This window comes from Eptesicus fuscus, chromosome 14 (assembly GCF_027574615.1).
Source record: "Eptesicus fuscus isolate TK198812 chromosome 14, DD_ASM_mEF_20220401, whole genome shotgun sequence".
In the NCBI taxonomy this organism is placed as follows: Eukaryota; Metazoa; Chordata; class Mammalia; order Chiroptera; family Vespertilionidae; genus Eptesicus; species Eptesicus fuscus.
In genome coordinates, this window is record NC_072486.1 from 59,213,111 (window position 1) to 59,233,543 (window position 20,433).

Below are 20,433 nucleotides of genomic sequence, written 5' to 3' on the forward strand. Positions count from 1 at the left end.
AAATAATCAAACTTAAAAATGGACAACGCATTTGTATCTACCTTCTCAAAAAAAAAAATATATGATCAATGAGCAAACAAAAAGATGTTCAACATCATTAGTCATCCTATATAATAAAGAGCTAATATGCCAATTAGACCAGACGGCAGAACGACCTTCTGGAACAACCTTCCAGAACAACCAGTGGGCGGGGCCATGGGGCTGAGAGGCAGCCGGAGCCACGAGGGCTGAGGCAACTGGGGCCAGGACTGCGAAGGCCTACTCTTGCACAGATTTCGTGCATCGGGCCCCTAGTTTGGCTATAAAAGGAAATGAAGTATTGACACATGCTACAACATGGATGAACCTTAAAATATGCTGTGAAAAAACTCACAGAAAATTATAGATTGTATAATTATATTTATGTAAAATATCCAGAATGGGCAAATTTATAGAGACAGAAAATATATGAGTGGTTACTTGGGTGGGTGAGAACTGACTGCCAAACCATATGGGATTTGTTTTGGGTGGGGAGACAAAAATGTTGCAGAACCAGACAGTGGTGATAGTTGCCCAATCCTGTGAATAACCTGAAAACCACTGAATTGCATACTTTCAGTGAATTGTAAAGCAGGTGAATTATACGTCAATATATCTCTTTTTTTTTAAACCATCAATGAGGGCAGTCAGGGCCCTACACCCTCTCCCCCGCCCCCGCCCCCCACAGTGAAAGGAAAATACATGGAACAGTGGAGAAAAGAATCCATCTGATGCCTCAAAAAGTGAAGCACAGTGAAAGCTGACCCCTTCAGATTCCCACTACCTCGGGATACTGGGCAGTTCACTCAGTTTTTGTTTTTCCTTCTAATGTAAGTAATCTGTAAGAAACAAAAGATTCACATTCTTTCCCAGCATTGATCATTCCTAACCCTTTAATTATGAAACAAAACCTCTCAACTTCTCCAAGGGCTCCATCTCTAAAACCAAAGTATTAATTAATACCTGTTCCAGGAGCCTCACAGAACTGCTAGAAGGATCAAAGCAGAAAATGAATAGAACTAGTCAAGGTGAGGGCACAATATTACACAGAGGGAGTCAGCATCCCCCTGCCTGGGTTTCTGGCGTAAGCAACTCGGGAAGACATTACAGAGAGAGAGAGAGAGAGAGAGAGAGAGAGAGAATATTTAGGATAGAAATTTGAAAGAAGTGATGTTGGGCTTAAATCTGGATATGTTACATTTAAGGTGTTATGTAGTTAGGTACTTGGATAGGCAAGTCCAGAGCTCAGGAGAGAGACTGATATAGGAAATTTAAAAAGCAAGAAATATTTTAAAGAATGAGATCACACAGGGATAAGGTGCAGAGTAAGACAAAAGAAAAGCAAGGTTTAGAGCCAGCATTCCTGAAAGAGCAGCACTGGAAAGGTGGTTACGAAGTAGCTGGGGAGGAGGAAGCCAGGAAAGAGAACTGAGAGGACAAAGGAGAAGAGAGTACCAGCAGAGTCAAAGGCTGCCGAAGTGAGGTAAGGGAAAGAGATGGCGACAACCCGCTGTTCCCAGTGACCTCGGCAAGCGGGTTTCAGAGCAGCACTGGAAGCTCAACTCAGCAGAGGGCAAGTGAATGGCCGGCAAGAAAAAGAAACCGAAGTCAAGCACACACTTCGCAGCCAGCATATGCTCCTTAAAAAAGAAAGACAGAAAGTAAGAAGACTCCCCCGATGCATCAAAGAACGAGAGAGATTAGGACTCACGCAAACTGAACATGAATTTGCACTAGTCTGGCCAATTTAAAGCTACCGGGAATACACGGAAATATGCTGTTAATATCCATATACATTCGACTGCCCACACAAGGCCACACTGAGAAAACACGGCTTTACTTTTAGCTGGAAACACTCAGGATGAACTGAAAACACAGAACACTATGAAAATCATTCCCTGTACCACTCCCACCACAAAATATTAAGCAAATAAAAGAAGAAATAAAACATTACAGTGCAGTTAGCTCAGTTGCTTAAGTCCTGTTAGGTTCAAGGTTTTCACCACTGATCTAAAAGGCAATAGAGCAAGTAGAATCATTAAATTACTGGATGATTAATGTAGTCACCAATAATACCAAACACCTTGGTTATCCAGGAGGTCCATGGGGGGGGGGGGGGGAGGCAAGAAAGTATAAATACACAGGGGTCTCCACCCAGCTTCCCTTTTGTATAACACAAAATCAAAACAATGCCCCTTTGTGTGTAAAATTAAAGAGAGGTTTCTGGCTTGTGTGGACACCAAAGAAAGGGTGTCACTACTATCACTACTTGCCCGCGGTAGAAGTGCAGAGAATGTAACCAAGACCTTGTCTATACAAAAAGAAATAGACAGCCAGTTTGAAAGGGTATTGCCATGGACTAGAACAAAGAATATCCTTACATGATATTATTCTACACTGTCATTAAAAATTTTCCCAGACTTGGATCACCCCCATTACATATAATAATTCCTCACACCCATGGGGGGGGGGATATCTAGAGATGTGTTACGTTTGGAGACAAACGTAGCACATCTCTAGATATTTTAGAATTACAACAGCATATTATATAATTACCCCAAACAAACTTACAAACTAATTCTTTGAATGTCTGGCAGCAATTTAAAAAGGACATGAAAGGGTTTAATCCCTTCCACTATGTAGAGGGCCCCCTGGGAAGGCACCTGAGCATTCTAAATTGGCCCCTCTTGCCCTTTTAGCCAAGAGGGACCTGCTTCTCACAATCCAATTGTCCACAGCTGTTGCCTGAGCTTCTGTTCATGTCAAGGGTGAAACCTCATGATGGCTGGTACCATGGATGTGTCTCTCGCCCAGTGGGGTGAACTGGGCCTCCTTGGAGAAGAAACCTGGGTTCCACAAGATATGTGATCAGTGCTGGGACCCTGCCAGCAGGCGAGGGGATCCCAAGACAGGTGCTGGGCGCGGAGGCCATGGGAGCATAGGCGACTAAGGAGACAGAACTAAACCTCACATCACCCTGCTTGACCCCGGAGGATGGCTGGTTAGCCAAAGACGGGTAAGATTCCTCAGGGAAGGAACAACCTAAGACAGGCACAGTCGCACAGGGGCCATCAGGAGAGAACTTGGGGGTCAACAGAGGTGGGGCACAGACCGTCACCCCCCCAAGTTTGCAGGGGCCTGAACCCTCACCCCTGCTGAAGGAGATCTCCTGCCCCCATGGCTGCTCAGCTTCACATGCCCAGCTCAAATCGGGACCCAGGTAACAGAGACTTGGCCGACAGCAGATGCCCTCTCACTGCAACAAGACTTGATGGAGATGTCTTGCACCCATGATCCGGGGAACTGGGGTCTAGGATATCTAAATCCAGCCTAGCACCAGGAATGCTCAGGGCCTACTCAAGAAGGCAAATAATCCTCTCCACTAATAATTACAGGGTAAAACAAGATGGTTGTTAGAGTATAAAATTTGACAGTAAAATAGTAGTCAAGTTTTCAGACTTATTTAAATTGGCCAATCAAAATAAGCAAATACTCTAGAAAAATCAATTGTACTGGACAAAAAAGCTGTTACTAAAGTGTTAACTAAAATTTTTATTGGTAGTTCATCTCATGGTAAAATTGCGTAACATATAATGAACCTAAAGCAGTCACATTTTAGTGCAAAAAAGTAAAATTTAAAAGCTATCAAGATTACAGCATAAAATTTCCAAAAGCCTCCCAATATTTAAACCAAAAAAGGGGGGATAGTAGAAGAATATCATGTAAGGAAAAATATCCTGCAAATAAATTACATCTAGAAAATTTTTACTTTAGAAAATTAACTTTCATTTGTAATGCTAACAGCAAGTCACCCAGGTAAAACATACATGGTATCAAAACAAGCCAAAGGAAAATCATTTGGGCAAAAAAATGAAAAAGGATCGCAAGTCAAATTTATAGAAAATATTCCTTTATTAACTTTTGGTCGAGAATATGTTTGTATATTTTCAGAAAACAACTCCGAGACATGTGGATTCCTGCAACAGAGAGGAATTGACAGGAGTGCTCCAGCCATGAAGTCAGAAGAGAAACAGTCCAGAGATGGAAGACGCTGACGATGCCTTGCCATACTAGCAGTCAGCGGATATGCGTCACTGCAGATTGCCCAGGACCAAACCAGAGAGGGTCGGACCTGCAATACCACCGTTTGTCCACCATCCAGAGCTGAAATATCATTGCTGTTATGAACACATTAACAACTGCTGGACATGGAAACCAGGACTCAAAAGAACTGTTGGCCCAGAGGGAGGCTCACTACAGACTGATTCAATTGCCTCTCAGCATAACCATTATTGCTTGTCTCGTTTCCAGTCCCTATAAGTGTATTCCTAGTATCACACGAGCTCACTCATCTAGAGGAAAAGATGAACAACATAGACTGAAGAACAAGAACAGCAATGATCGGACTGTCAGACCTCAGAGGGAAAGTAGGGGAGGGTGGGGACAAGGGAGATAGATCAACCAAGGGACTTGTGTGCTTGCATATGAGCCTAACCAATGATCACGGACAACAGGGGTAGGGGGGCTTGCGTGTGGGGGGGATTGGGAGGGGAACGGGGGGAGGGGGTTGATGACAAATATGTGATATCTTAATCAATAAAGTAATTTAAAAAATAAATAAATAAATTACTGGATGAATCCTTACAGTGAACTGAATAAGAGAAAACCTCCTATGGGAATAAGCCTAAGAGCCTTAAGGCAGATATTAGAATTTCAACTAATTGTGATTTCTAGCTTTTGATGAAAATAACACATTCACACACACACACACACACACACACACACACACACACGTTATTTGGAGAGTCAGAAAATAGTATGCTATAATATGAATACAACATCACAGGTGGTGAAAGGAAATATTAATCCTGGGACCGCCAAGTGGAATGAATGCCAGTAGGGAGGACTGTCAGACACCGAGACTTGCCACCAGGACTCTGAGGACAAGTCAGGGACTTTTCCAGCTCTCAGGTTCCTCAAACACAAATTCCCCAATCACAAGTTAATTGCATTAAATGCAAAATGATATGCAAGTATAATAAAACAGCAAACTCAAAACAATACTAAACTGTTATGCATGTACCTTTATTTGTTACCATCTACAGAAAATTTATAAAGGCAGATACAGGAGACAATCCAGATGTTTCCAGCCCACCTGCACCTCTGCCATCCCTTGGCATGGTTAGTGAAGTCCTGCTTATGTTTAAGACACACCAGTATCGTTCCAATGAAACTGCCTCTTTAATTGAATTCGGTGGAGTTGGGGTCCTGTCACTTATAACTTAAAAAGGCCTAATTCACAGAATAAGAGCCAGTGCCTTTATTCCCCTGTGCTCCTATAATCACTCCAAAACAACACCAGGTGATCACAGTGGACTGCAAAAAGTGACAAAAACAGTAACATCATAGCCGCCTGGGCCAGAAAGTGAGGACAGAGTCCCTGTTTTATGCTTCCTTTATGCTAACACATGGCCCAGTGCCCAGGATGGGGAAAGCATTTTTGTGGATGCCCAAGTCAAGAGTAAAAGGATGAGCTACCCTAGTCGGTTAGGCTCAGTGGATAGAGCATCGGCCTGTGAACTGAAGGGTCCAGATTCGATTCCAATCAAGGGCATGTACCTTGGTTGCAGGCTCACTCCTTGGCCTTGGTCAGGGTGCATTCGGGAGATAACCAATGGAAGTGGCTCTCTCACACCAATGTTTCTCTCTCTGTGTCTCTCCCTTTCCCTTCCACTCTCTCTGAAAATCAACAGAAAAATGTCCTTGGGTGAGGACTAACAGAAAAGAAAAAAGAGTAAAACGATGAGCAATGTAGGGCAGCAGTACTAGAAGAACTCTGCCTGGGGCTGGCAGCTAAAGCAGTCTGAATAGAAGAGATCCATGAAACAGTAAGGCTGGGTTAAGGAGGAAGAGTAAGACTGAAGGGGGGAGGAGGAGGAGGAGGAGGTGGAGGAGGAGGAGGAGGAGGAGGAGGAAGAGGAGGAGGAGGAGGAGGACGACGATGACGACAACTACAAAGACACCATCTCAATGACCACAACAGCCTCACTGATCACTCACACCAGGCAGGGTGTGCAGTGCTTGACGTGGATTAGCTCATCTAATCCTTGGGACAACCCTGTGAGGATGATACAGGTTGATACAGGTAAGTCCTCACTTAACATCATTGATAGGTTCTGACATTTTAAGCAAAATTACATGTAATGAAACCAATTATACTGTAGGCCATTGATATAATCCAGAGTTAAGTTCCTATGGCATCTCATTAACACTGTAACAAAAGCACTTTCAATGAAATAAAGTTATACCAGGACCTGCTGTCCCACTTTTAGCCTCATTTTACAGACAAGAAAACCAAAGCTCAGAGGTAAGAAGAGAACAAAGGACTCAATTTTGGAGAATGTTCCTTTTTAGGAGTGTTAGGGAAAGAGGAAGCAAATGAAAAGAGGCCATCCTATCCAATAAAAGAGTAATATGCAAATTGACCATCACTCCAACTCACAAGATGGCTGCCCCCATGTGGTCAAAGATGGCTGCCCCCATGTGGACACAAGATGGCCGCCACAAGATGGCCAGCAGGGGAGGGCAGTTGGGGGTGATCAAGCCTGCAGGGGAGGGCAGTTAGGGGTGACCAGGCCTGCAGGGAAGGGCAGTTGGGGGGGCGGGGGGGGGGACCCAGGCCTGCAGGGGAGAGCAGTTGGGGGGGATCCAGGCCTGCAGGGGAGAGCAGTTGGGGGGGACCAGGTTGGCAGAGGAGGGCAGTTATGGGTGACCAAGCCTGCAGGGGATGGCAGTTAGGGGTGACCAGGCCTGCAGGGGAGGGCAGTTAGGGGCAATCAGGCTGGCAGAGGAGCAGTTAGGCATCAATCTGGCTGGCAGGGGAGCAGTTAGGGAGTGATCAGGCTGGCAGGCAGAAGCGGTTAGGGGCAATCAGGAAGGAAGGCAGGCGAGCAGTTAGGAGCCAGCAGTCCTGGATTGTGAGAGGGATGTCCAACTGCCCGTTTACGCCAGATTGGAGAGGGTGCAGGCTGGTCTGAGGGACACACACACCCCTGTGCACAAATTTCATGCACTGGGCCTCTAGTAGAGATCTAAGTACTATAGGATGCCAGGAAAACCCAGCCTAGAAAGATAGCGGTCTATACTGCCTTTACTTTCTCACTGCAAACCAGTTTAGCCCTTCAGTATTCTACTAAGAAAGTCTTTGATAAATCTCAGATAATCATTTTACTCAATCTGACAGACTCTCTTCAGTCCTTATTCAAATGAGTATAGCACTTGCTTCTATTGACCTCTCACTCCCACAGACACTGCCTTCCCCTCAGCTCCACAGAACTGTACTCTGCTTCCCTCCAAGCCCTCTGGTTGCTCGTCTCAGGAGCTGCTTCCTTAAATGCTGTGAACTCTTCTCATCCTCATGCTCTCTCTGAGTGAGCTCACTGACCACTCCGTCCTCAGTTCCTCAGTAATCCACCTGCTAACAACTCCCAAACATCTGCGGGCCAGATCGCTCCCCTGCGCTGTAGACTTCAAACAGCATGTCTTCAATGGTACTTGTCGCATTCTTCCTCAAACCTACTTCTCCATGTTCCCTAAGTCAGTGAATGGCACCAATTGTCCCAGCAAATCATCTCACCCCACCCTCTCCCTCTCCAATCCAATCAACCACCAAATTCTTTTACTTCTACCTCTTCACTATCCCTCAAATGTCATACTTCACTCTATTGCCACTGCTACTTTGCTAATTCAGATCATATCACCCCTCCCCTGGATTATTAAAATAACCATCAAACTAGTCTCCTTTCCTCTGATCCCTGCCTCTCCCACTCTGGACTGTAAACTTGTTGAGGGTAAGGACTGTGTCTGACTTATCACTGTATTCTAGTATTTGTCATGATATCCAGAACCTGATAGATGATAAATGAGTATCTGTTGAATGAACAGATGAAAGTAATGATGTGTGTGACTCAGTTGGCTGGAGTGTCATTCCATGCACCAAAGGGTGGCAGGTTCTATTCCCAGTCAGGGCACATGCCCGGGTTGCATGTTAGATCCCCAGTAGGCAACCAATCAATGTTTCAATGTGTTTCTCTCTCTCTCTCTCTCTCTCTCTCTCTCTCTCTCTCTCTCTTTCTCTCTCTCTCTCTGTCTCTCTCTCTCTCTGTCTCTCTCTCTCTCTCTCTCTCTCTGTCTCTCTCTCTCTCCGCCCCCTCCTTCCCTTCATCCCTCCCTCTCTCCCTTCTGAAAATAAAAAATAAGCTAAAAATGAGATGCAGTAGATAGAGAGGTATGACTGATGAGGAAATGAGTTCATAGTTTAGAATGAACTAGGATTTTAGAAAAGTACAAAACTATCTCTCAAAAAGATAAACTTATCAGCCTAAATATGAGACCCAAAAGAAGTATACTTACAAGCTGAAAGATACATGCATTCAAAGCTAACTTTAATAATACTGTAATAAATCTATTTTATATGAAAAAAAATTAGAAGTGTCAAGATAAAAGTATTTGTTTAAATCCAATTACCTGGCAAATGTTAAAACAGCCTTCTTGTAGATATAAGTAAAATGTTCCTTATACTCCCAGATCTTCTACTAACTTCTTACCCACAGCTAATCCTTTGTGTCTCACCTTCAAGTGACACCAGGGGAAAAGGCAAAGGAGTAAAAAGAATAAATTTTAAGGAATAGTCACAACTGGACAAGAAAAGAAACGCTTATGATATAAAGCTCTATCATCAAGCTGTGAAAAATGTTTAATTTTTAAGGTGAGATACGACTATCTGGATCTAAATTTAACATCCAGGAGACCTTGAATTAGTTATTTGGCTGGAAAACCCATGTCTGCAGCCAAGAGACTGCCTTACTTGGTCACGAAACAAAGACACAGACACGGGAGAAAATCAGTTCTGTTCTGCTACTTCTCTGCTGAGACCCTAGTACGAGGGGTCTGCATTTCTACACTGACAGACCAAGGCAATAACCACAATATCTATTTCCCTGATGCTATTATGCTCTGAATGGTGGGAAACTACTGAAATCAGATCGTAGCTTTTATACAAGAAATTAAAAGAAACTGATCATCTGCCCAACCAGCATGGCTCAATGGTTGAGTGTCAAACTATGAACCAGGAGTTCATGGTTCGGTTCCCTGTCAGGGCACTGCCCGGGTTCCAGGCTCGATCCCCAGTAGGGGGCATGCAGGAGGCAGTCAATCAATGATTCTCTCTCATCATTGATGTTTCTATCTCTCCTTCTCTCTTCCTCTCTGAAATAAAAATATATCTTTAAAAAAATAAAAGTAGGAAAATAGAAGAAACTGATGATCAAATATTTCATACCAAAATGTTCTTAGTGTTACATGCCTATATCTCACATACACATTTTCCTAATAAGCGTAGCTAAGCTAGTATTTTTCATTTCAAACAAGACATCATTAAGGTTATCTAATGCCTACTATTAAGGGGTAGAAATAAGTTCCACCACTTATTAATAACAATCTTCATGTGAAAAGAAGTTACTATTTGAGAAGTGCTGACTAACTCTCCATCTGCACTATGAAAAGAACAGGAAAAAACTATTAGCAGCATAGACTGAAACACAGTAAAAATAAAAGGAAGACTAAATTGGGTCCTGGCTCCAGTCATTTCCTTCCTCTGTCCCTTCCCTGCTGGCCAAATCAGCCTCTCCTGAATTCTGGAGGGATGACTGCAAATGAATTTCCCACTCTAACGTGTAGCAAATTAATGACTACAATTACACAATAAACCCAGGCCCCCTTTCTTTTAACTAAAGTTTTAGTATCATTCTTTCATCAGCCTTGCCATAATCCCTGTAATAAAAGGCATTGGGAAAACTGGACAACCACATGCAAAAGACTGAAACTCGACCATTATTCTTACACCATATACAAAATCAACTCAAAATGAATTAAAGACTTGAATATAAGAGCTGAAACCATAAAATCTGAGAAGAAAACATAGGGGTAATCTACTTGATATCAGTTTTGGCAACAATATTTTAGATTTGACAACAAAAGCAAAAGTAACAAAATAAAAAACAAATGAGTGGGACTATATCAAATTAAAAAGCTTTGCAGAGCAAAAGAAACCCATCAACAAAATGAAAAGCAACCTATGGAATGTGAGAATATATTTGCAAATCATATATCCGATAAGGGGTTAATAATCCAATATATAAAATACTAACACAAATCAAAAACAAACAAAAAACATCACAATCCAATTTTTAAGTAACAGAGGAACTGAAACAGACATTTTTCCAAAGAAGACATAAAAATGGCCAAAGGTAAATGAGAAGATGGCCAACATACTAATCATCAGAGAAATACAAATTAAAATCACAATGAGATATCACCTCACACATTAGAATGGCTATCATCAAAGCCAAGAAACAAGGATACCTTGTGCACTGTTAGGTAGAAATGTAAACCGGTGCAACCAATATGAAAAATAGTATGGAGCTTCCTCAAAAAAGTAAAAACAGAACTATTAAATGATCTAGTAATCCCACTTCTGGTGTACATCCAAAGGCAATAACAACAGGATCTCAAAAGAGTTATCTGCCCTCCCATGTTCACTGCTTACAATAGCCAAAATAAAAAAACAACCTAAGTGTCCATCAACAGAGGAATGGGTAACGAACATGTGGCATAGCCTACCTAATAAAATAGTAATATGCAAATTGACCACACCTTCGCTATGCCCAAGCCACGCCCACCAGCCAAAGCCACGCCCACCCGCCAATCAGGGCGAGTATGTAAATTACCCAACCGAGATGGCAGTTAATTTGCATACACGGAGGGAGGGAGGAGTGAAGACTGAAGACAACTTAGAAGGAAGAGGAAGGAAAAGCGGAAAGCAAGGTGGCTGCCAGAGGAAAAGCCTGGGCGGAGCGGGGCGGGCGGCAGCGGCCCGCGGGTGCAGGCACGGCAGCCGCAGCGCAACAGCAGCGGCAGCGGCTGCGGCCGCAGTGGCGGCTTGCAGGATTCTTCCTGCAAATGGGCTACTAGTCTATATATAAAAGCCTAATATGCAAAGTGTCCCCTCGGGTGTTCAACCAACCAGGAGTTCAATCACTCGCTATAATGTGCGCTGACCACCAGAGGCAGCACAGAACAAAGGCAGGCCCCGGCCGGCTGCCAGCAGCAACTAGGGACCTACCCGTGCACAAATTTTGTGCACTGGGTCTCTAGAACCGTATATAATGTAATATGATTCAGCCTTGAGAAAGAACAATGTGCTACTGTTTATGACCAAGAGGGCATTATGCTTAAGTGAAATAGGTCACAGAAAGACAAACACTTATATAGGTCAGAGAAAGACAAACACTTACATCCCTTAGATGTGGAATCTAAAAAAAAAAGAAGAATGGCGGTTGCTAGGGACTAGGGGAGTGGAGGAAATGGGGAGGTGGTGGACAGAGAGTACCAACTTCCAACTCTATGATGAATAAGTTCTGGAGATCTAATGAATAGCATAGTGGTTGGTTATAGTTAGTAATACTGTATTATATACTTAAAGTTGCTTAGAGAGATCTTAAATATTCTCACCACAGAAAAGAAATGGTAATCATGTGACGTAATGCAGGTGTTAGCTAATCCTATGGTGGTAATCATTTTGCAATATGTAAAGGTATCAAGTTAATACACTGTACACCTTAAACTTTCACAATGTTATATGTCAATTATATGTCAATAAAGGGTGGTGGGGGAGAGGCTTTCCTCCATTCCAAAAATAGTATTTCCTCATATGCAACGTTAGAAAAATTATTCATAAATCCACTTCTTAGAGATAACAAAAGTTAAGAATTTAGGGGAATATTCTTATTACTTAGTTGTATATTAGTTTTAGTACAAGAATGTATAAGATTTCTTGGGGAATCATGTAGGAATCTAAGTCATCAGTTTGATTCTCAGGTGAACTAATTAATAATTAAGATCCATTTACTCTGTGGCTGCTGATCAGACTTCTTAACATGTCCAGCTACTCCAGCTATCTTGGAGAGGCCTGCCATTGATCACATTGGGGGGTGTGGGTGGGAGAATGAATATATCAGTGCAGATTGTACCCTTGTCCAGAGGAAATCGAGCCCAGGAAATGAGTCAGGAATGTCATTTTTACATGAGCCAGAAAGCAAACTTACATGGTGGAAAGAAACAACTTCTACTCTTAATTCCACTGCCACCAAGCTTTGTGAGCTGTCAAATTATTTCAGCTTTCACATTTCCCTGGGTAAATCTGGGATTAATAATAATGCCCCTACCTGTGATGAGGCCAGGAGTGAGGCTCACTCAGCTGAGACACCAGATGGCAGACTGCTTTGCAAAGCATAAATGCTACAAAACTGCAAACTCTGTGATGTCTGTGATGTTATAAAGAGTGTTTGCAAACTTGCGCATACATAAAAATAATCTCAACCATATATTCCTGTGGGCCCTGCACCCAAAAATCCCAATTCAACCATCCCTCCCCACAGGGTTGCATTTCTAATTCTCAAGTGACTTTGGTGGGGCTGATCCTTAGTCCCACCCCACACACCCCCAACACAGTAAGCAATGCTGAGGTTTTTAAAAAAATCAACAGAGTCTTCTCATTAAAAATTATCTTATTTGCATATTTTACTCATTTATTTACTCATTAAATTTCTTGGGCATTTAATATGTGCCCATTCCTAAATCAGGATGAAAATTTCATTTGACACAAGTGTGTGTTTGTGTGTTTCCACAATGAAAACGATACAGTGTCAGTTTGAGCTCAGACTACCTTTTGTATTATGACACCAACAAGTACACAAAATGAATGACAAGACCTAAGGCAGCTCCCACTATCTGCCAAATACAGAAGTGGGCTTCGATGCAGCATGAAGGTTGACACGCAAATAATGGTATCAATAATAACCCATGCAATAGATTTGATCTATTGTTCCCTTAACTGGTTCAATCTCTAATTTGAACCTGCTGTCGTATGTAAAACAAGAGAAATCAAAAGCAGGTTTCTTTTTTTTACTCTGACAAATATAAAACAAAGATTGAAGAAATGTAATATTGAGTGCTGGCCAGCTCGCTCAGTTGGTTGGAGCATTGTCCCAGGCACCAAAACATTTTGGGGTCGATTCCCAATCAGGACACATACCTACCTAGGTTGTGGGTTTGATCCCCGGATTGATGTTTCTCTCACACATCAATGTTTCTCTTGCTCTCTCTCCCTTCCCCACTTTCCTCTCTCTCTCTCTCTCTCTAAAAAAAATAAAATCAATTAATTAAATAAATAAATAAATAAACAAACATACATACATAACCTCAGGTGAGCTTTTTTTAAAAAAGGAAGAAATGTAGCAGGACCGCCATCTTCCAATAATTCGCCAAAATGCCTAACACCAAGGGAGAGAGGAGAGGCACCCGCCATATGTTCTGCAGGCCTCTTAGAAAACATGGAGTTGTTCCTTTGGCCACACACATGCGAATCTACAAGAAAGGTGGCACTGTGGGCATCAAAGGAATGAATGGGCACTGTTGGAAAAGAAATGCCCTACAATGTTACCACGGCAAAACTGGAAGAGTCTCCAGTGTCACCCAGCATGTGGTGGGCACTGTTATGAACAAACAAGTTAAGGGCAAGCTTCTTGCCAAGAGAATTAGTGTACAGATGGAGCATATAAAGCACTCTAAGAGCTGAGATACAATCAGAAATGGCCCAAGAGAAATTACCTGGTTTCCACTGAAGCATCTGTCTGCTCTACACAGGGAAGCTCACTTTGTGAGAACCAATGGAGAGGAGCCTGAGCTGCTGGGACCCTTCCCCATGCATCAATGGCATGATAAGTGTTTAAGAAAAGACCTGTACTGATAAAAATGTTTCTCTAAACTGAGTATAAGTGTGGAATCCCTTCTCCCAAAAAATAATTAAAGGAAACGTTGTATCCTAAATAAATAAAATAAATGTAATATTAAGACCTCTGGCCCATTTAGCCAAGCCCCCTTCCTCTAGAGACTATAACCAAAGGGCAATATACAGTCAGAAGGACAGCTGTGCAACTTCACATTTACAAAAGAGCTATAGACATTACTGCCTTTACTAACTCACCTGACATATTATGAGGTCATCATCCATTAATTTATGTAGACCTATTAGAGAGTACATAGACTTGGGATCATTACTACCTTCCATGATAATGAATTGTATATTTTAGTTAACAACTGGTGCAATAAGTCCCATATGTAAAGAATTAAATCCTCCCATTTGTTCTAAAAATATTTCAGTAAAGCTGCAGGGGGTATAGTCTAGCTGAGGAACAGTGAAATTTCTTCTATATGTCTCTGGTTCATTCTATTCATATCCTTCAGTATTTAATAGTTGGGTGCATTTAAAGCATGTTCTCACTGATACCTGTAATCAAAACTAGAGATTTAATCAAATGGAATCATAATCACTGAAGGCAAATTTACTTGCTTCTTGCTTGCTTTGATTCAAATTAACCACTCATCGAAATCACATCGAGGCCCTTCCTGATTCTAAGTATGTCCAGGTACAACATGCAGTGCTTGGGAATGGCTACCAGAAGTCCCAGAGACAAGTGCTTGACCTGGCTTCAAAGCTGCTCTTAAATGACTTTTCTGTAAAATAAAATGACCAAGTCTACAAAATCCTACATTTCAGATATTTAGAAGAAGAGTAACTAATAGAGACAGAGAAGATGAAAAAATGCTACATATTTGAAAAAGAAACAAATGCCCAACTCTAGCCATATCTCTAAAGAAATCATGAAAAATATCTCACTTATTTCTCTTTTCATAAACACTCTATTTGTACTACAAAACTAACATTGGTGCCTGTTTCTTTAGACTTTCTCATAGATGAAACCACTTTGTAAGCCTCCCCTTTGTAAGTATACCCTTCTGAGTTCTGGATTCTGAACTTTAAAATATTTTTTTCAATTTTTAGAGCAAAAATATCTTTCCACAGATCTACAGTCTTCTTACACTGAAAAAACAGGGGAAAAAATAAAAACAGGAAATGAGGCAAATAACAACCCTGGGGGAAAAAACAAAAAACATGACTATAAAGTAGATGATTCAGTATTAGAATTACTCAGCACTCACTTAGCTTACACTGACAATCAATTACATGACAGACATACAGGAGGCAGAAATAAAAGGAGTCCACACAGTCCATTGCAATACAATGTCATAAGTGCTATATCTGTTTGAAAGTAATGTAGCCATTCCTTAATATTCCAGATGTATCAAAAATATTAAGAATGTACTAGAAGAAAGTTTGGAAAGTTTTTATAATCTAAGAGTGAGGAAGTCCAAAGTTTGAACAAAACCTAGAAGACGTAAAAGAAAACATTGAGAAATATAGCTTCATAAAAATAAAAAATAAAATTTTAATGGTCAGACATCATAAAGTCAAAAGGAAAACTGGGGGAAAACTGCAATACAAATACCTAAGAACTAATTGTCTTAATATATAGAGAGTTCCTACAAATCAATAAAAAGACTGATGTACTAGAAAAATGGCTAGTTCACTGGTAGGTGCTATCAGATAAATGGAGCTCAATAATCACTAGTTTATTATTATTTAAAAAAAAACCTACCCAGACCAGCTGAAGCCCCTATGGTTATATGCTCTCATGGCATACTTTGTTTCTCCTTTATAATACATAAAACAATTTGTACTAATAAACTTATCTCAGAGTTCACTAATTAATGCCTTTTTTCCCCTTCTAGACTTTAAACTCAATAAGGGCAGAGACCTTATGTTTGATACAATTTTTGATCCATGGCAGATAGATATACAATCTATGTGAAAGTCATTCTTTCATGCAACAAATATTTATTATGGGTCAGGTGGGCTACATTCTGGAGACATGGTGCTGAACAAGGCAAACTACTTCTCTCTTCTCTTGAAGCTTCCATTCTAGGAGCAGTCAGAAAATAATCATAAAAAGTAATGTAATGCTCTGCAAGCAGATATTACATTTTCCATACTAATACCCCCAATAGGCTTTTTCTTTTTTATTATTATTTTTATTATTATTCATTTTCTTAATAATAAAAATTTATTCTTTTTATTTTATTATTATTAATTTTTAATCCTCACCTGAGGATATGTTTATTGATTTGAGAGAGAGAGAGAGAGAAAGGGAGAGAGAAACATTGATGTGAAAGAGAAACATCGACTGGTTGCCTCTCATAAGCACCCAAATGGGGATCAAACCCACAACCTGGACATGTGCCCTGACCAGGAATCAAGCCTGCAACCTTTTGGTGCCCAGGACAACACTCTAACCAACTGAGCCACCCAGCCAGGGCACATTTTCACTTTTCATGACTTCTTCTCATTAAAATAACTTGAGTAATAGTTCAAATTAATTCTTGAATAAGGAATTTATTTTCCCTATAACTTAACAGCTGCAAAATAGAGTAGAAAATAAAACATACAATCTCACTATCTAAACACAACTATTTTTAACGTTAAAGTATATTCCTCCCTATGTTTTCCATGAACCTTCCTTCAATATGACAGTGAGCACAGAACTTGCAACGTTCTCTACTTTTTTATCAGACAAAATCTTCCTTCATTCATAAGAGAGATCAAGGAACACTGCAAAATGGTTTCCTTCTGAAAAGGAAAAAGATTTCTTGGGCAGCCATGGCTCCAACTCTTTCAACCCTTTTTGCCTTCTTCAAGACCAACAGTTTTGCCAAAGTGGAACAGGCCTCCAGCACCTCCCCCTGCGATGAATTTTGTCTTGCCATTTAAACAGGACCATTTTCAAATAGATGATGTAGTAGCCTCACACATGCCAATCATTCTTTTCCCACATTCTTTTCTATTTCCTATTCTTGACAAGATATGGCACCTTTGAGGAGATTTTATTTCTTCTGTGTTTTCTTCATGCTTTCTTATTAGAGACCTTCTTCTAGCTTCTTTAAAACAAAAATGATGTGAAAATGCTCATGAGCTAGATTTGGGGAAAGAATCAATGATTAGGCAGCAGGAGTTGGAGACCTGAAATTGAAGACACTGCCTGCCTTTCTGAGGACAGGATGGGTAGCTGGTGGTCCTGGGAGACTGGCAAAGCACATGTTCCCCTAATGTTTATCAAGATGGCAACAATAGTAGTTGAGTATTTTCCTTTAATAGTAAGTAGAGGTTTATAGACACTAGATAGATTATGAATGACAAAATATTTCTCCTATAAAGAGACAGCAGATATTTTGGGAATTTTAGTTTAGATAGCTTGGGGGTCAAAAATAAAATAAAATAATAAGTAGATCATTGAAGTGGTTTTTTTAAAAAAAAACTGGCTGTGAAAGTATACAGGCTCTGCAGGAAGTGAAAAAAAGACAGAATTCTAGCTTGGTTCCTTCTACTTTTCTAGCAAAGTAGCACGCAACATTAATTCTCTACATAAAAACAAATGAAAACAAGCCTGCAATGCTTCGCAACCAGAATATATTTAATAGGATGATATTAAACAATGAAACTTTTAGAAAAAGTTACAGAAATGGTATCTTGCCTCAGAGTAGCATTTATATGCTAATGATTTCTAATAGTCTTTTTTTTTTCCCCACTTGGGAGGGAGAAAATATGCATGCTGGAGAAGAAAGGATCATGGTTCTTTTTGGCTATGCTTCAATTTTCCATAAACAGATTCTTATACCTTTGGCTTAGAGTCCTTGGATGTAATGGGAAAAAAAATTATGCAAAATATTGTGACTTTACTGCTCTCTAAATGCCACTAACTAACACCTCCCAATAAAATTCGATGAACACAAAGTACCATGCAAGCTTCAAGGGATAATCTGACACTATCCTTTCTCAAATTCTAAACCTCTAAGAAGCAGCAATGCAAATCATCACTTTTCAATGATGTTTCCAAGGTAATTCTTTTTTTTTTAATTTTATTTTATTGTTTAAAGTATTACATATAGTAGTACATATATCTCCTTTTTTCCCCCCATAGACCTTCCCCAGCCTCCCCTACCCCGTCACATGCCCTCATTCCACCCCCCCAGTGTCTTGTGTCCATTGGTTGTGCATATATGCATGTATACAAGTCCTTTGGTTGATCTCTTTCCCCCCCCCCGCCACCCCCGCCACCCCCCAACACTCCCCAGCCTTCCCACTGTAATTTGACAGTCCAAGCTAATTCTTGAGACGTTATAAAGCATTTGATAGCTCACAGACAAGCTCAAAATCATCAGTCATTGGGAGTGCCAGCCCAAGAATTTAATTTTGATCTTCAAAAAGTGGTTCACTATCAGAGGGAAAGGAAGTAGGGTTGGGGAGGAGGTAGTACAGGGTAAAGGAGTCAAATGTGGCGAAGGAAGATTTGACTTTGGGTGGTAAACACAATGCAAAATATAGATGATGTGTTACAGAGCTGAACACGTGAGTCCAGCTGCACGGCTCAGTGGTTGAGCACCAACCTGTGAACCAAGAGGTCACAGTTCAATACCCAGTCAGGGCACATGCCCAGTTTATGGGTTCGATCCCCATTGTGGGGTGTGCAGGAGACAGCCGATCAATGATTCTCTTTCATCATTGATATTTCTATCTCTTTCTCTCTCTCTTCTTCTCTGAAATCAATAAAAATACATTTTTTAAAAGAACTGAACACTTGAAACCTATATCATTTTATCAACCAATGTCATCCCAATAAATTGAATTTACTTTTTTTAAGTTGTTCACCCCAAATATTGGCTTTCTCTGTACTATTTTATCCCAAAAATTTTGGGCCCAAAATTTTGTACATTTTATAAAATGAGATCATATTTTAGATAGCTTGGTTGTTCACTTGCTACTGTCCAGTATATCCTGCCTACATAAGCCCTTAAAATATTGACAAAAACAAAACTTAGAGAAGGGAAAAAACCTCTTGCTGACTCATTCCTCATAGAGAAACATTTATTATCTCCAGGGCAGTATGCTGAATTTCCACCTCTACTGCTGCAATTTCCACTCGTGAATTCTGCAAGGGGCTTAGGGAACAGAAGAGGAAGAGGTCAAAATCCTTTGAAAGACACATTGCTTTTAAGGGCACTGTAATGAGATCTGCAGCAAAGTTATTGATCCGTGCCCTTTCGTTTTATTTCCAATATATACTACAGTCATGTTATTTCCCTATGAAAGTTCAGCGTATTCATCTAGGGACTTGCAGCAACAGGGCATAGAGAGCCGGAATTCCGGAGTGTTCATTAATAAGGAGGCAAAAGGTCATCAAGGAAATCCAGGCACCAGGCAACAAAGAAAAATTCAATTCAGAACCAGTCCCACATCTTTGGGTCACACTGTGAGTGATCAAAGAACATGAAGTTGAGGAAAGAAACAAGAATAAATAAATGTGTGTATTAATATACACCAATACAGTTACTGGCACTCCCTACTAAAGTCTAACCATATCTCCTCCTGTAATGCCAGCAACCCTATGAAGCAGGTGTTATTCTCCTTAGTCAGGTCTGCTCAACTGCCAAACCCAAGCTCATCACATGTACTCTGAAATATTCTATGGCAGGGGAGGGGTGAAGGACGGTTTCTTCAACAACTGTACTTTTGAATGAAGCTTACAAGGGAATTAATGTTGAAATTTTAAAGTATAATTAAAATTAATGTTATTTAGATACATAAAAGAATATAAAAATGAAAACAGCATACATTATTTTTCCAAAAAAATTTAAAGTAAATCTGGGAAATTCTATACTAAGTGATCTATTATTATTTCCCTTAAAATTTATCTTCTTTAAAGAAAAAAATTAAGCCCTAACAAACAGCAGAATTTCCTTAACAGCATGTCAACAAGACTCTGATGCCTTCCCAGAAACTCACATTATTTGAACTCAGAAGACATGCCTTGCTGTGCCCTGTGCTCTCAGATGAAACTGTAGTTTCCCCCCATGCAAATCCCTGCCTTGTCCATGTCTGGTATATGTGGAGAGTTCGGGGTAAAAGCAGAGGAGGAGGAGAACAGAGTGGATCCTGGATTTTCTAGGAAAGCCTCCGTTTCAAAGCTCTGGTCCCACCATCAGATGGCATTAGTCTGCTGTGCCCTAGACTCTGGTTTGACAGACGTGCTCTCTCAGTGCCTGACAGTCAAGACAGAGTTTGGATCAGAGCCCAGTTTCAGTTTTCCCCTTATGAAACAAGAAGTATGAAATCCAAATCCAATTAGTTGTTTTCAATAGATACAATAATTCCTGTGACTGACTTGCCTACTAACAAATATACACATATTAGAGGGCAAAACATAGGACAAGAAGGACCATGGCCTTGCATTCAACTCCAAGATGAGTCACTTGCTCTGTGACCTTGACTAATTACTTAATCTTTGAGGCCCATTTCCCTAACTGTAAATTATGGCTAATAAGTAGTTAATAAATCTGCAGTGA

At 40.7% G+C, this 20,433-nt stretch overlaps 1 protein-coding gene across 1 annotated transcript in view; it reads right to left on the reverse strand.

Moving 5' to 3' along the window:
- EXOC4 (exocyst complex component 4) overlaps positions 1 to 20,433 on the reverse strand; it is a 737,356-nt gene that overhangs the window by 619,058 nt on the left and 97,865 nt on the right. The gene's annotated exons all lie outside the window — the stretch shown is intronic.